We start from the raw sequence: 18,209 nt of genomic DNA on the forward strand, positions 1-18,209 counted from the left end.
CGTTTTTCAGAAGAGCTGAACAAGAACAAAGGGAGAAGCAATAGTGATCTGTAGGAACCACACATTCACCCGGTAAGTGTCTGCTAGAGGTCCCCTTGGCATTTTTGTTTTGGTTTTGTTTGTTTGTTTGAGTTTTTTTAACTTTATTTTCAGGCCCCATGTATGACAAACCATTGAGGGCAGTTTCTTCTTGATCAGCAAACACCCATCTCAGACTTTCATCCGCCAGCCAACCGTGAGGCTGCCTCTGTCCAAAGATCATCTGAGATAATCTTTTCTTCATGCTTTTTGGGTAAGGAGCATTTTAATATTGATATTAATAGAAGGGGTAAATCCTTTGAGGCTTTGTACTTGGCATTTCAGATCAAGGATCCTACAGTGATGTGAGTAATTACGGTGGTAAAAACCTTGTGTACACCAAAAAGCTCCCTGCAAGGGTTTACAAAAAGCGCTGTAGAAGGAAGAAAAAGCTAAAAAGATGAAGCAGAATAAAAATCACCTCTTCTGCCACATCAGAGCCATTTGCTGTTCAGGAGTCACTGGCTAGTATGTTTTGGTGGGCATAAAGTTTGCAGTCTCAAGAAGCACAGAAAGGAGTCCCCTCTGTGACAGCAATACCTCCTCCCTAATGATGCATTTAGCTTGTAGCAAAATGGAACTAGAGAAATATCCCAGCAGTGCTTCAGCTGATAAAAAAAGATGATTAAGAAAAATACTGTTATGATTTGTGTTTTGGATTCTTACTTCAAGTTTAATTTCAATGTTAAACACATGAGGGGAGGTAGCTTAAGGAAATCAAATATAGTAGTTAACTTTCCATAAACGATGAACATGTACTGAAACACAGTGACTGTGTTAAGCACTCTTAACTTCTTTTGAAGGTCTTGGTCAGAAGTGCAATCCATATCCGTGGCAGAAGGATGGTGTAACAGTGTTGGAGACACTATTTGTACTGCTTTCTGGATAATTGCCAGTCCTCTGATTTAAAATTCACACTTTTGGCTTCAAATATCAGAGACATTTTAAAATCTATGTTTTACTAATTAACTAGGTAGTGGGAGATTCCTAATTTGTCGACTTTAAGCTTTTGAAGCTAGAAAAATAAATCTGCTGTTCTAATAAATTGTAAGGTAAATTTTGTTGAATTAAACAGCTTCAAAATATTAGTATCTCTCTTCTCAGTCTATCATGTATGCCTTAGATGGCATGCATATGTCTGTTCATATGCATATATACATATTTTACAGGAAATGCAAAGTGCTAAAGCCAGCTTGAAATCCTGACTGATGCTAGAAATCACTTTAATAATAAATACTGATGAAATAGTCGATCTTATAGTGACGATTTAAGCTCCTCAGTCGCTGAAATAGGAATCAGATCTTTTTAAAACAGTTCAGCCCTGGCTCTTTGCATTATTATCTGAAAACGTATTATTCCTCACTGCACAAAATGTCTGTTCCTTCTGTGCTGCGGAAACTCATTCTTTAGCCTGCAGATGTGATATTTGTGCTCTTTTAGAACAGAAGCTACTCCGTAGCAGATCCCATGGGAACCACTAAAGGGAAAGAGATAAGCCCAGTTCCTCTATCACTCTGAGAGTGGATCTCACTACCTTCTGGTGAGACCCAGCATGATTCAGGGTGACCTCATTTTCCATTAGAAGAAAAGCGCAAGGGATTCACGTGGTGAGAGTATGAAGAATATTAACTCACATCCGAAGTATAAGGGTGTACCAAGCAGGAATGCAGGGTGCTACAAGGAAAGTGATAATTCCTGCATCTACTTAGCAAAGCATCTTTTTTTTTTCTCTGTCAGCTATGACTTTATGCTAGAGCTCATCAAGATCTTCAATACTGTCTAACACAAAAAATTCCTTGTATTTTTTAATAAAGTATTCTGGGTGTTGGAAGATTTTCTGTAGGTACTATGGTGGCTAAAACACAACAAAACCTTAGCCAGAAACCTTTGAAATGAGAAAGAAAGCAAATCAGCAGTTCTAGTGGACACCTAAGATTAATCAGGTTTGGTGTCCTGTGGGCACAGTTTAGGAGTCAGCAAGCAGAGCAGGGTGGTGGCAGATGAGCGAGGGAGAGATCCAGCTATGCACATTATCTCAGCTAGCCTAGTGTGAAGTTTCCTTGACTCAGCAACTAGACACCAGGGATTCACTTAACCCCAGGCAGCTCTTGAAAACTCAGTGGGGTTGTGTATGATGGAAGCCTTATCCACCTACATCCAGCCTGAGATGGGGATGCGGTTTTCTTGGCCAGTGCCTTCCAACAATGGGAGGGGTCTGCTTCTTGACCCCTCCAGTTCAAGAAGGACAGGGAGCTACTGGAGAAAGTCCAGCGGAGGGCTACGAAGATGATGAAGGGGCTGGAGCATCTCTAATATGAAGAAAGGCAGAGAGACCTGGGGCTCTTCAGCCTGGAGAAGATGAGAGAGCACCTTCTGTATCAACACTTATAAATATCTAAAGGGCAGGTGTCAAGAGGAAGGGGCCAGGCTCTTTTCAGTAGTGCCCAGTGACAGGACAAGGGGCAACGGGCACAAGCTGGAACACAGGAAGTTCCGCCTCAACATGAGGAAAAACTTCTTTACTCTGAGGGTGGCAGAGCCCTGGAACAGGCTGCCCAGGGAGGTTGTGGAGTCTCCTTTTCTGGAGATATTCAAAAGATGTCTGGATGTGTTCCTGTGTGACCTGCTCTAGGCTAACCTGCTTTGGTGGGGGAGCTGGACCAGATGATCTCCAGAGGTCCCTTCCAACTCCTAACATTCTGCGATTCTTTTTCACTTGTAATACTGTGAGGTTATGTCTGTGGTGTAAATTAACTGAAACAAGGAGCTTCATAGAATCATAGAACCATAGAATCATTCAGGTTGGAAAAGACGAGATGATCGAGTCCAACCATCAACCTTACTCTGTCAAGTGCACCCCTAAACCACATCACCAAGTTCCACATCTAAACAACCTTTAAACACATTAAGGGATGGTGACTCAACCACCTCCCTGGGCAGCCTATTCCAACGCCTGACAACCCTTTCAGGGAAATAATTTTTCCTAATGTCTACCCTATACCGACCTGGTGCAGGTTGAGCTCATTCCCTCTTGTTCTATCACTAACTACCTGTGAGAAGAGACCTACACCTACCTCTCTACAATGTCCTCTCAGGCAGTTGTGAAGAGCAATAAGGCCTCCCCTCAACCTCCTTTTCTTAAAACTAAGTAGCCTCAGTTTCCTCAGTCACTCTCCATAAGAATTATTCTCTAGGCCCTTCACCAGCTTTGTTGCCCTTCTCTGCACTCTCTCCAGAGCCTCAATGTCTTTCTTGTAATGAGGTGCCCAAAACTGAACACAGTTCTGAAGGTACGGCCTCATGCCGAGTACAGGGGGAAGATCACCTCCCTACTCCTGCTGGCCACACTATTCCTAATACAAGCCAGGATACAATTGGCTTTCTGGAATTATTAGGAATAGTGTGGCCAGCTGGAGTAGACTGCTGTCTCATATTCAGCCACTTGTCAATAAGCATCCCCAGGTCCTTTCCCGCCAGGCAGCTCTCCAGCCACTCCTCCCCAAGCCTGTAGCACTGCGTGGGGTTGTGGTGACCCCAGTGCAGGATCTGGCACTTGGCCTTGTTGAAGCTCATACAGTTGGCCTCGGGCCATCGATCCACCCTGTCCAGGTCCCTCTGCAGAGCCTTCCTACCCTCAAACAGATTAACATCAACTTGGTGTCATCTACAAACTTACTGAGGGTGCATTCTATCCCTTCATCGAAATGATTGATAAACATGTCAAACAGAAGTGACCCTAGTACTGAGCCCTGCAGAACACCCCTTGTGACCAGCCACCAGCTGGATTTAACTCCATTGACCACCACGCTCTGGGCCCGGCCGTCCAGCCAGTGTTGTACCCAGCGGAGTGTATGGGCATCCACGCCACGAGCAGCCAGTTTCTTCACTAGAATTCCATGGGAAACAGTGTTGAAGGCTTCATGGAGGTCAAGGTAAACAATATCCACAGACTTTCCCTTATCCATCAGATGGGTCATCTTGTCATAGGAGATCAGGTTTGGAAAGCAGCACCTTCCTTTCATAAGCCCATGCTGACTGGGCCTGATCACCTGGTTGTTCTGTAAATGACTCGTGATGGCACTCAAGATGATCTGATCCATGACCTTCCCTGTCACCGAGGTCAGACTGAGAGGTCTGTAGTTCCCTGGATCCTCCTTTCAGTCTTTCTTGTAGACAGGTGTCACATTTGCTGTTCTCCAGTCCACTGCAACCTCCCCAGTTAGCCAGGACTTCTAGCAGACGATGGAAAGAGGCTTGGTGAGCACATCCACCAACTCTTCATGCATGGAATTCCCTTCTAAATAGGGAGCTCTTATGCTGCCTGTGATACGTCTCATATTTTGAAGACCTCTTCAGTTCCAAAATGTCCCAGTCCACAATGCCATGACAAAGCCAAGTCTGGTCTGTGTGGGAGGTACATGTCCAGCCCTGATGGCAGAAGCTTTTGATGCTAGGTTACAGCTGGGGAAAAGAGGTGCATTTCTACATGTCAACTCTCCACAGAGCCATCATAGCTGATGCAGGGGATCCCAGAGCAAGAAAGTGGCTGGGACTCTCACTGTCATGGAAGGAGATGGGAGCCATGAGGGACATGGGATCAGTCCTCATTACCATCTAGCTCCTTGCTGTAAAGGTATTGCAGCTGAAGACGAGAAAATACAGCAAATGAACACTGGGCCCTTAGCTAACAGCAAAATAATTGTGATCAGTGCGATAAGTACTGCTGAAATTACTCCTCCTTTCCCACCCCTTTCAAAGATAAAGACCTCATGATAAGAAGGCAGCTAGGAAAACTAAATTTATTTTGCTGGGTAGAATACCTGTAATTTATTCCTGAAAAGTATAGAGATCATGCTGATACTATAGCACAGAGTGAGGAGGGGAGAAACCCTGCTAAGATCCCTGCACATTTCTTATATCCTCCTATGGTTTTCCTGCAGGGACTGAAATCACAGCCTTGGTGCACAGGAGCAGTTTTTACAATGACTTTGCTTGAGCCAGATTTCCACTTCCCATGGCAAAGACAAGGGCTTTTTTCTTTTCAAGTATTATTATTAATTTCACTCTTCTGTCCTCTCTTATAACATCTCTTCTGGTTTACACAGGACAATAACCCTAATGCACACCTTCCCTGCCCTCATCTTCACTCATCTTTCTTCCGGGAAGACCTTTCTAGCCAAATCCGTTCTTCTGAGAAGATATTTCTGACCAAATCCATGAACCTGCACCAAGCAAGCAGTCAGAGAAAAGATGTGAGAAGAGGGGTGAATTTTGTTTCAAGGGCTGCTGCTGTTAATAGCATGTGGATAAAACACTTGTTCATGATCAATAATCCTGCTTACACAGAATAATGCAGTTTTCTGTAGAGCCCTCAGCACTAATTCTGACAGATAGCTCTTCCTACCTGGAGAAATGGGTATGACCTGGTGTAGTATTCCTAGCAAAAATAATGCAGTGTTGAGCTTCTAACACAGGTATAATGCTCATGGTGTCTGGTTTTACCTGTTTGGGGCTAGCTTAAATACTTGTCTGCTGCATCCTTATGATAGGTGCGTGCGAAAGGGCAGGTTTTTTGTTGTTTTTAACTTTAAAAACAAACTTGGTATATATATCAAATCTTCCAAAGAGACAAAATGCTATCTTTAAAGCTGTTTTTTTCAGGCCCTTAATTCTGGTCCAAGTGTCCTTGCTGTGCTCTGAGGACAACAGAGTTCCTGGGCAAGGGAGAATGGGAGAAAAGTCACATTATGAGGTTGATCCTTACCGCATATGCACAGAATCTGACTTTCCATTTGTTAAAAAGATCTTTCCACAAACAGAAAAGAAGTGGGAGCCTCACACCTAAGGGAGGCAAAAAATACATAAAATATGATATTTGGCAATCAAAATAGAGAGATCACTTCAATGCCCATCAATAAGAGAGTGGGAATCGCTGTCTCCAGCAAGACTCATCGTGCCTGAGAGGCGAGGGGTGGCTTCGGGCAATGCCGAGCTCTCCTTCTACCCCAGCGACCTGCTGGAAGGTAGTCTGGGGAGCAAAGTTAGCATCAGAGCAGCTGTGATTTATCCCGCAGCGTGCATCAAGCTTGGAAATTTCCACTCGGGCAGGCGTGGGGCCAGCAGGTGGCACTGCGAAGTAGCCCAAGGCGAGCGAGCAGCGGATCGCAGGTAGCCTGGCTGTATGAGCTGCCTTCTCTGGGCTGAAGGTGCTCACGATCCACAGATTTTTTTAGGATTATCATTCTCTCCCACCCGCACACACACACTGCCCGAGATTTAAAGCGCAATAACCAGCACAGGTGGAAGTGAAAAGCAAGAATGCCTGAAAATTGGGTTATTCCCCTCTTTGAGACAATGGGTCTGCAGTGGTAGGATTATTTCTTTACACCCTCCCCCCCCCCCCCCCCCCCCCCCAAACTACCTTCAGGTCTGGTGTTGTTAAAGGTTAATCCTGAGAAAGCTACCTTTTCTTTTGTTCTTCTTGTTTGCTTTTTCTTTTTCCTTCTGTGGGTTTTTTTTTTCTGCTTTTTTGAATTTCTTTTTCTCCTCACCTGATCTGCCTCCTTACCAGCAGTCTCTGCTTTCTTCAGAAGGGCAGTTCAGCACAAAAAGTTTGCTTCCACCACATGAATTGAAAGGATTTTTTTTTCCAGTCAGAGCTGGAGCATTACGTGTGTTTTTGTCTGGTTTGAGGGTGAGACACCATTTTTTTTTACTTCTTTTACCCTCTGTTTTCAGCATTTAGAGTCACAGATGCCTTTATGAGATAAGCTGTAGCTCTAGCATTGTCACTGGCTTGTTGTGTGACTTTGTACTGTTCATTTCCCTGTTTACCCTTCGGAAAAGTTTCTCTGTTTCGTCTACTCAACGGAGAGGCAGTCTCTTACATGCCATTCAGCATAGCACCATGGAGATCTGATCTTATCTTACCTGGAGATATCACCATTTCAGTAGTAATTGCTCATCAGGTTAATCATCAACTTTCTTTCTATATATACAGCTCATATTTACTTTGAGATATGGCATGGGTAAATGAGAATGCAAATAGACTACTTTCCACTTAGAAACCATGTAACATGCTTTAATTATTTTTTTTACATTACCATGTACACAAAGAAATTCATCATCTTACTAAATGAGCTTTAAAAAAAAAAGCACGGTTGTAGCGTGTCACTACAAGCCCTGCCATCATGTAATGAGATCTGCGTTTGCAGAGTTGTTTGGAGCTGCAGCTCACTGGCACAGCGCACCGTCAGAGATCGCAGCCCTGGTCTGGAGCAGTGCTTTGTGCATGGAGAGCGGGTTCCATCTCCATTCACATGCGGAACCTGAAGCGCCAAACCAATGGTCTATCTGAGGTCCATGTGGGGTCTCCACGTTTCCTTGTCACTGATACACTGCGGGATTTTGGTGACCTTCAAAGCCATCAAGGCTGTTTTGGCCCCACAAGTGTTGTGCACTAGACCACCACGATTTGAGGCTCCCAGAGTCTCTAGTACAATGGTACAAGTCCATCCCCTGACAAATAATAAAAATCCTAGATGCTCATTCATGGTAAATATATTGCATATGGGAAAAAGGAGGGATGGGCCTTAGATCAGCAAGGTTGCTCGTTCAGTGCTTATGAGCAAGGAAGGAAACATAACAAAAAGGGGGTTTCTAGAGAAAGAATAGCAGGTGTCTACAGTGCTGTGGAGGATCACTACCCCTAGCACTAGCCTTGTCTTGTACTGAGCTACATTTATGAGACTGATTCATGGACATATTATCCTAGTTTTACGCATTTGTTAACTCAGTAAAGAAGTCAGCCCTGGAGTGAATGTGAAAAGTTAAACTGGCAGTGTCCCTCAGCTAGTGGGAAACCAATGCAACTAATCACTGGCTCCTTGGCTTGGTGGAAGACCTTTAGAGTGGTGGAGAAAAAGCCTGTTTGCATAAGGAAAGAAACTCTTAGCCTGCATTTGTACAGTCTCACCCTCCTTTGATATTTTGTGGCGTTTCTACAGGTCTTGCTCTGGTTAACACGTTTAAGCACACCTATTTTCAAGGTTAGTTTGACATCAGTGCGTTTGCTGCTAAGGGCATACGACTGTCTAAAGCACGATTGTTCAGCGCAACCCACCTGATGTCCCGACGTGTTGCACAGTTCACTCGTATAATCTTCTGGCAGTCTGAGCTACGGAGCGTGTTATTGCTAATAGAGCAATACTTGTACCTTCCCTGGGGAACCTGAAATTCTCAGACTGCCAACGTGTGTGGCCTGAACATTACGATGCGTCAATCAAGGTCCTCTCAATAACTTCAGCAGAGTTACGGAGAGGTTTTCATCTTCTGAGCATCTGACACACTGTCCCTAGTCTCTCAGTTTAGTTTACTTCATCCATAGTTTCCTGTAATGTTATCAGTATTTAAACAGTTTATTAGGAGTAAAACAGGCAAGAATCTCCGCTCCGTTCCTATCCTGGCTGGTTTAAATGCCTCACAGAAAGTGAAGGCAATTTTGTGGGAATTCTGTCTTGTATCTCTGTTGGTAACCTCTCTGGCGTCTTATAGGAATCTTTTATTCTGGTGTTTAGTACATACAGTCCCACAATTTCTGCCTGATATTAATTCACAGTTGGGCAAACTGAGCCATAATGAGATTAAAGCCTTTTTTCGAAAGGAAAGGAATGAGTTAATAACACTAGTAAGAACAGAACAGACAATAAAACCCTTGTCTCTTTGTTTCCTGCTGTACCCAATTAGCAATTTCCTCTTACAGTGTGAGTGGCTGTAATGAGGGAAACGGGTGGCTTTGCACAAACAAGTTATTTCCATTCAGTATTGCAAATATTGCCTAGCAGAAGTTAAATATCTATATAGCTTCCCAGCATTGACTGAATATGGATAGGAAAATAATAATTTAGATATACATATATACATATGCATACGCTTACCAGCACTCTGTTTTAATGGAACATTAAGCTAACACCACATTAAGTTACAATACACTTCTTATATGGAAGCAAAAGCAGCATCTATATAAATATCAGACAGATGTATTATGATCTGCACAATTGCAATAAATAGCAGACGGCTATGCAGTAATGGGACACTAAAAAATATTTATCACATCTTCCGAGAGTACCACTGTTCCTATTTGTTGTCAAGCTGAATGGCTGAGTTTGATGCGTGGCCTGTGGTACAGTGACTTTCCAAATGTGTGGTGACATTGCAAATCATGCAGGGGTTTGAGTAAAAACAATCCAGTTCTGGTACAATCACTCAGGTTACCCAAACTTGCACTGCTCCGGGCCTAGAACAAGCACGTGCAGGGACTATGGTATGGCTTTTCGCGTCTGTTTAACAGGAGTGTGGATGGATTGCTCAGTAATATCACCAAAAATCTTGGGGTCTATTTTTTTCCTATGTCCTGGTAGGCCAAATTTTCACAAAGGGTCTTGTTTCTGGAGGAGGAATTTCCATATGTAAAATTGTCTTTCTCAGATGTGGCAGCTCTTCCTCTGTGTCTGCACCTGTCTGAACTCACAGACACGTCTGTCCATCAGAGGTCTGATTTATACTTCAAATTCAGACTGCTGAAGAAAAGAAGAGGCTCAAATTGCACCCACATAAAGAATTATTTTTTTTTTTTTAGAATGAGTTTCAAACTTCAAGGGGCTTTTCTTATGTTCCTGTTTTCTCTCCTGAAGTAGGGTGACTTGTCTGTTTCTCTTTTTCTCCCTCTGCATTACTGTTTTTTTCATTGTTAAGCTCAGTTTTCTATCCCCATCTGTCTGTCTCCTTCCCATTTCTTTCTCATCTCATGACCTACTAGACTTTCTTGCTCACATTAGCATCCTCGTCCGTGTTATCAGCAGGGCTTAGGGATTTCTAAGTGTTCTGTTTCATTTTAGTGCTCATTTTTCTCTACCAGATATCCCCGTGCCCACATTGGCAAATGTGTGTTTCTGCGCTGCACGCTTCCAGTGATGAAGTGTGGTAGTTTCGTTCTAAACCTAGGAAGACTGTGGCTTTTTAGACCAATGAAACTATCCTAGGTCCCAATTTTAGTCCATTATGCATGAGACAAATTTGTTACCTCCTTTCAGATAGTTGTAGAGAGCGATAAGGTCTCCCCTCAGCCTCCTCTTCTCCAGGCTGAACACCCCCAGTTCCCTCAGCTGCTCCTCACCAGACCTGTTCTCCAGACCCTTCACCAGCTTCAATGTCCTTCTCTGGACACGCTCCAGCACCTCAGTGTCCTTCTTGCAATGAGGGGCCCAAAAGTACACACAGGATTCAAGGGGCGGCCGCATCAGTGCCCAGTACAGGGGCACGATCCCCTCCCTGCTCCTGCTGGCCACACCGCTTCTGATACAGGCCAGGATGCTGTTGGCCTTCTTGGCCACCTGGGCACACTGCTGGCTCATGTCCAGCCGGCTGTCGACCAGCACCCCCAGGGCCTTTCCCGCCGGGCAGCTCTCCAGCCGCTCCTCCCCAGCCTGTAGTGCTGCTGGGGGTTGTGGTGACCCAAGGGCAGGACCCGGCACTTGGCCTTGTTGAACCTCACAGCGTTGGCCTCGGCTCATCAATCCAGCCTGTTGAGGTCCCTCTGCAGAGCCTTTCTACCCCTGAGCAGATCAACACTCCCACCCAACTTGGTGTCATCTGCAAACTTATTGAGGGTGCATTCTATGCTTTCATTGAGATCATTGAAAAAGCTATTAAACAAACAGAACTAGCCCCAGTACTAAGCTCTGGGAAATACCACTTGCGACCAGACACCAACTGGATTGAACTCCATTCACCACCACTCTTTGGGCCCAGCCATCCAGCAAGTTTTTTACCCAGTGAAAAATACACCCATGACCAGACCATTTCTGCAGGAGAATGCTGTGGGAAACAGTATCAAAGGCTTACTAAAGTCTACCTAGACAACTTCCACAGCCTTTGCCTCTTCCACTAAGTGCGTCACTTTGTCATAGAAGGAGATCAGTTTAGTCAAGCAGGACCTGCCTTTCATAAACTCGCACTGACTAGGCCTGATCACCTGGTTGTCCTGTATGTGCTGCATGACGGCAGTCAGGATGGTCTGATCCGTGACCTTCCCTGGCACCAAGGTCAGACTGACAGGCCTGTAGTCCCCTGGATCCTACTTCTGGTCTTTCTTGTAGATGGGTGTCACATTTGCTAACCTCCAGTGAACTGCAACCTCCCCAGTTAACCAGGACTGCTGGTAAAGGACAGCAAGTGGCTTGGTGAGCACTTCCAGCAGCTCCCTCAGTACCCTTAGGGAGATCCCATCTGGCCCCGTAGACTTGTACATGTCTAAGTGGTGCAGCAGGTCGCAAACCATTTCCCCTTGGATTACAGGTGCTTCATTTTGCTCCCCATCGCTGTCTTCCAGCTCAGGGGGCTGGGTATGCAGAGAACAACTGGTCTTACCTTTAAAGAGTGAGGCAATGAAGGCATTAAGTACCTCACCCTTTTCCTCATCCTTTGTCACGGTGTTTCCCCTCACATCCAATAAAGGATGGAGATTCTCCTGAGCTGTCCTGTTGTTGATAATATATTTATAGAAACATTTTATATTGTCTCTAAAAAAACGTCCTGAATACGTTTCTAAAGATAGACAGACAGGGATATACATCAGATATACTTATCCCTTAACGTGTATTACTTGTATTCTCAGTAGTAAAGTACACTTGGGAAAAAAATAAGTAAGATTGGTTCAGGTCATGTCTGTAGCTGCTCATTCTAAAGCAAATACCTCCCTACAACCTCCTCAATTCTCAGCCCATATCAAGGAAAATGTATTTTAGTATGCGAGTGGTGGATCACTGGAACAGACTATGCAGAGAGGTAGTGGAAGGCCCATCTCTGGAGACATTCAAGGTCAGGCTTGATGGGGTTCTGAGCAACCTGACCATGTTAGAGATGTCCCTGCTTATTGTAGGGGCGTTGGATTAGGTGACTTTTAGAGGTCCCTTCCAATGCAATACATTTTATGATTCTATGACTCTATGATTCTCCATAACTGTTAAGTAAACCACGTTACCAAGCATAGGTGCAGGGAAAGGAACCTGCTCTGAAGTTGTTGCTAATGTTCTCTCAGTAAGGAGATTTCAGCCTTGTAAAACAAACCTCAGCTTAGCTCTACACGAAGTCAGAAGTAAAAGTGACCTTAGTAAAGGTCTTTCCTAATTGTTTATAGAGACATCTGGCAGCTAGCTTCCCTGGTTTACATTTCAGCTGTGTTGTTTATCTACTCTGTGTGGCTCTGGTAAAATGTGATGTACCAAAATCTAAAGCTTATTATGTAAAAAGAGAATGGAGACAAAACCATTTCGTGAGAAGATCAGAAGAAACCTAGCTTTTATTACTGTTTCAGTCACTCACCTTTTGCATGATCCTGGACAACTTGCTTTTCCCATCCACAACAGTGTTGTCAGCCATTACACTGACAAAGATATTTCCCCATCATAAAAAATCATTTGAGATTTGTGCTTGAAATCAGGTGGGTTAAGAGTGTTTTGGACACTCGGGGAACACAGAAAACCACTGCATGGAGAAGTATTAGCTTCTTGAAGAAGGGTGGAAACTGTGTGTGTGGGGAGGGAAGGGTTAAAGCCTGAAGCTTTCTTTTAGCATGATGGTCAGCACCCCAACCTCATTGTGTGTGCAGAGCAGCCATAGCAGTCCAGAGTGCTTCACCAATTAGTTACTGCTCACATTTCCCTTGTTTCATAAATCATGGTCGTATAAGGTCTCACCACAGAATACCAGAAGAATGTGTTAAGATGATTTTATTTGAAGAGAGAGGAAAGAGAGGGGAAAAAAAAAAAAAAAAAAAAAGAAAGAAAAAAAGAATAAGTGTGCTTATAGCATACTCCTTTTCTATTTTCTGATGTACACCAAAAGAGAAGCAAGTTATTCTCAATACACAGAAGTTGAATAATTACCTCTGTTCCTTAAGGCAGTGTTATCATATTCGATGTATTTTTTCATTAAGCGTATCAGACAGAGATCAATGAATGTAGAAGAGTTCTCTCATCCCCCTAGCAGTGAATGCTAATGGTGCTGAATTGCTGTGATACTGCACACCTCTCAGAAAGAAACAAATGCTGTGACTCCATTAGAAACCTGAGTCTTTGCTACAACCAGAAGAAAGCTCCATTTTGAGCACTGATAAATTGAAAGCTATGCAGCTACAAATCCACCATTAGTGTAGGAAAGGATTATTTTTTTTTCTAAGCCCCCTACTAATGCCATTCAGACAGGAGATGGGAGAGGTGCACACTGGCAATCTCTTCTCTTGAAGGTTGTTTGAAATAGAAACATTCACACACACACACAGACTCACTACAGTTATAAGTGTAAATGTTGAAAATTTAAAATTTTGCACATATGAGAGTCAGCAGACTCAGTGGAGGCAAGCGTGATTTTGTGACTGTCATTTTTCACCAAGTGTCACCATCACACATGCTGGCTGTACCTACCAGCTGATTGCAATGTAAACACAGAGTTATTCCACTAAAGCCTCTTCTGACACTTTGTCAATGCCTGAAAAAGTCCAGAGTTCTGTAAGCCAACATGGAGCAAAATACTATAGTTTAGGGCCAAAAGGAAAAAGATAGCTTTTATTTGGGATTCATGCCTTCCTTCCCATTTCACCAATAACATCTCACAATTAATTTTAGCTAGTAAAAACTATTACAGAAAGACAATAAGCAAATTTACTTCATCAGGTCTCAAAAGTAGAATTTATTCTGGAAATAAAGATGTATGATCAAGACGGGTACGTTTGCATTGTTCACTTCAGTCAATATAGGAAAAAATGGTATTTCTGCAGTATAGTTTATCTGAGCTTTGTGTCTACATTTTTTCACTTGGAACTCAACCAGTGAGGTTTAACAACGGCAGTCTCTCTGAAAGAGCACAAACTGGTGTCTCTGCGTATGTTTTCTAATTGACCAACTGAAAAATGACTTTCCGCTGCTAGAAACATTAATTCAAGATTCATAAAGATAAAATAGATATTGATTTTAATTCATCTATATCATTCAAGATGGTGAATTATCCATCTGTTATGAAAGGTCCCCAGAACAGAAACATGAAACAAATTGTGTGTCTTTTCAACAGTGATGTTCAGAGGACTCAGGTTAATGTCTAGATTAAGGAGTCATGGATCCACGGACTTCAACAAAGCAATTATAGTTTCTATAAACAGACGATGTCCTGGGGTTTATTAAACAAATACCATAACAAAAAGAGGATGAGGAGAAACTTTATTGGTTGGCATAAAATATTCCCGAGAGACTGACACTGAAATACTTCAGAATAATTCAAGGAAAGAAGGAAAGATTGCACAAAAGTAGTTTTCCCTTGAAATGTAAACTGTCTCCCTGCAGCGTCTTGGCACTTGTAACCATTCCTGAAGTATGAAGTAGTCTGGGGATTTTTTAGCCATCATGTTTAAACAACTGGGTTATGCAGTTTACTGTTATCTTTTGTAGTTAGATTGAGAACAAATTCTGCCATTTCCTGGTTTGTCAAATTTAACTTCGCTTTTGCTTTGGCTGAGGGGTCCCTTGTGAAATCTCCGTGTAGTTATCTGCGCTTCATTTGTAGATCAGGTAGGTTTGGATAAATAGACACAATCTAAAAGTAAACTGATGTGGAAGCTAGCATGCATATTTTGCCCTACCCAAATTACATTTAACCCCTATCTGCAAAGCTTCATTGGCCTGCGGACACTGTTGGCACTCTGCAGCTACATTTTATGCCCTGAATAAACTTGTATATTTGTGGATATTTATCCTCGCTGGACAATATCTATGCATCCAGGTTTTTTCTGTCACGACAAATTGTTCCCTCTGCCTTTGTCTTTTCTTCTGTTGTCATTTTCTTACCATATACAAAACGCCTGGTTCTGCACTAACTAAAAGTCTCAAGCTGATCCCTGCTATAATTATGGCTTTCCCTGAACAGATCTGGTCATCTTGTTTCTGTTGTGTAAGTACATTTGATATCTTACACGGCAAATAACATTACTCATGCTAATTGAAGGCAGTTTGGCTTGATGTGGCCAAGAATATGAAGCCAAAGGAAATCAAACAAGGTTTTGAAGCCCCCCTAAAAACATGCTGAACACTGAAAAGAAGTTGAGAATTATAGTACTATTGAAGGCACTCTATTAAATGGAAAGATTTGGGGTTTTGAAACAATGGCTAATGTATGTGAATTAAACATCTGGAGAGAATATTATAAAAGGAACTCATTTAGAGGGAAATGAATCCCCTATAGAAAATGTACTAGTCATAAGACAGAATGTAGTCTGTAGCTCATGCTGAGGAAGGGATACATTAATGCATTAATTTTAAGGGTCTCAATCTCACTTTTATTTATATTTAAGCTTTTAATCCTTGAATAATTAGTCATTACTAGTATTTAATGACTGGTTTGTTAATTGCGTATCCCTAGATGGAACTAAAGGCAGTTAAACCCTAACAAACTGATCATTAACTACAGTAATGATCAAATTCTCTGGGATTATTACTATTATAAACCATGATTAACAGTTTATAACAGTTATACTCTATTTTGTATTTTGTTTCCTCTAAAGAAAACATCCTGGAGTACTGCTGTGAGGCTGTATCAAAATTCTCACTATTAGAAATGTTGTGGTGAAAGCATCCATTTCCTCCAGTTACATGGGGAAATATTTAAATGTTTTCCTACAATAACTGTTATAGTAAGTGGTTTGTTGTCAGATGCTGGCTGAAGAAGACATCAGTGATGCATTCTAGCAGATGGGACAAACAAATAAATCTAAAACCCAACTCAGAAGATGGGAAGTGAATGAAAGTCCAACTTAGAATCTATAAATTCATAGTTAAGATTTCAAATGGGTCAAGTCCCAAAGTCCTCTCATTTGTGTCCCATCTCTTACCACAAATAACTCCTCTTGCAGTTTGCCAGGGAGCACTGAACCTACTGCTTTCAGTGCCAAACTGTTAGACCTCCGGAATGGGGCTGATGACTTTTGCCAGTAGTTGCAGTGAAGTTTTGTTTTATGAGGCTGGGATAACAGTGAGGATATTTAGTTCAATTACCCCACCCAACCATCTAACAACCAACAGCTAACTCAGTTTTAGATTCAAACCAAGATGGGTGCCTTTTCTCTTAAGAAATCCGCAATCAGAGTTGTGTTATTAGAAATGTATGGGGAAATATAGCGTTCTGGGCAAAATATCAAATAGACACGTAAATTTGAAGAGCTGAGTAGCTCTGTATTTAGTTTTATACGCTGACTTGCTCTCTATTAATTATAATGGCAGTTTTGGTACCTAATTCAAGCAGACAACTCTTTGTAGATAGGTGTCTACTTCTTTTAAACGCATGTATCTGAGGAATTAATCTCTCTATGGGTGAGTGGTCTGCAGACCTTCCAGGAAGGACTAGGTTATTAATATCTCAACCTTTCTTATTCACTTACATGTTCATATTTACAACTCAGCACCATGTGTACTATTTGGTAGTCTGTCTTCCTGATGTTACTTGAATCAGTCCATTCATATTTAAGTACCTTATGTTGTTGCAATTATTATTCCTTAAATTCATCTAAAATGCTTTGACCTAAACATCTGGGCTCTGAAGATCAGTCAGTTCCTTAAAATATTTGTGTTCTCATTTTCTCCAGCAAAATCAATAGCTGACAGAATGCCAGAGTCTTTTTGTGCCTCTCTTCTCACTTCAGGTCCCAGGTGCTGTGTTCCCAGACTTTGTGATCATAAACTGGGCCTGAAAAAAATCAGATTTTTTTTTTTGTATTTTCCTTTATTTAGGTCCTGATTTTATTTCTTCATTTAAGAGGATTTGTGTCTGCTTTTCACTTCTGAGGTGTAACCTACACTAATCTGCACAGACTCAATTCGTCTGTGTTGTCTGAGGATGTGGATTAAGCAGCCTAGTTTTGCTCTATGATTCACCTTCCTTATTCCTCTTCTACCCCCCCACATTTTCCTGTCTGCTTCTGCTACCTAATAAAGGTTACCTCTAGCAGCCGTATGGATTTTTTTTTAAGGTCCCTAGGCATTTCAGGTGTCCGTTTTGTCCACAGCTGTCTTGTTTACCCAGGACCTATTTCTCTGCCAACTTAGAGGTCTAACCCTAACCTAAGTCAAAATATAATTCACTTGCTTTTTCCCTGACAGTCATGTCTAAGAGTAGTGGACCCTAGACTATGACAAATGTGCTCAGGCAGTACAGAAAAACTGAGCCATGAATTGTCTTGTCACAGAAATACAAACCCACCACTTTTACTCATTAGCAGAAATCCTGAAAAGAAAGAAGCAAAAATAGAGAGAACAGAGTGCAGGTTGTATCTCTGTTATTTTCTTTTCATGATGACAATTTTGACTGGCTTCCTAAATAGTTTAGGTGATGAAATATCTTAAAGGGGGATAGGCTGAGAAACAGAGTAAGGGTAATGGAGACTTTTTCTGGTGGGTGCAGTAGAGAGGGACCAGGAAAAGGGATAAGAATGTAATTAAAGGGAGAAGCTTAAGGTATATGGGTGTCCAGGATGATTTCAAGGATGTACTCTAGGAGCTCACGCTATCAGTACAGCCTAAATTTCAACAGGAGAACTGCATAGATACATCTCCAGGACTCAGTCCTGAAACAAGAAGGTGCCCAAAATGATCCATAAGAGAGCTCCAGGTCTGTGGGTTCCTCTGATGTGAAAGAAGTTGCTGGAGCTCTCACATTTAATTCTCACTACATCAGAGGAGAATAACACAATCCAGTCTAGCAGGTCCATTTTCCTATATGGCAGATATATGTTACAAAAGACAAGGGTGAAAAGTTAAAACCAAGCAAAAAAATTGTCCAGGTTTTGACGTACATAGAAGTTGTAAAAAGCAGAGAAGGAGTTTTTGTGACTAGAGCTTTAATTTTGCAAAAGAGAGTTGTAAGAATAACAAAAAGTGGAGCGTGGCAATCAGTGGTGTAGCGACCACAAAAACACGGTTCAAGGAGACAGTGTAGTAGTAGTCATGCCCTAAAGCATACTGTAGTCTTCAGGTTGCTGAGCCATTCATTAAAGAATGGCTGAGCAACCACAGAACAACCCACAGGGAGAATTA

This window comes from Leptosomus discolor, chromosome Z (genome assembly GCF_034619465.1).
Source record: "Leptosomus discolor isolate bLepDis1 chromosome Z, bLepDis1.hap2, whole genome shotgun sequence".
In the NCBI taxonomy this organism is placed as follows: Eukaryota; Metazoa; Chordata; class Aves; order Leptosomiformes; family Leptosomidae; genus Leptosomus; species Leptosomus discolor.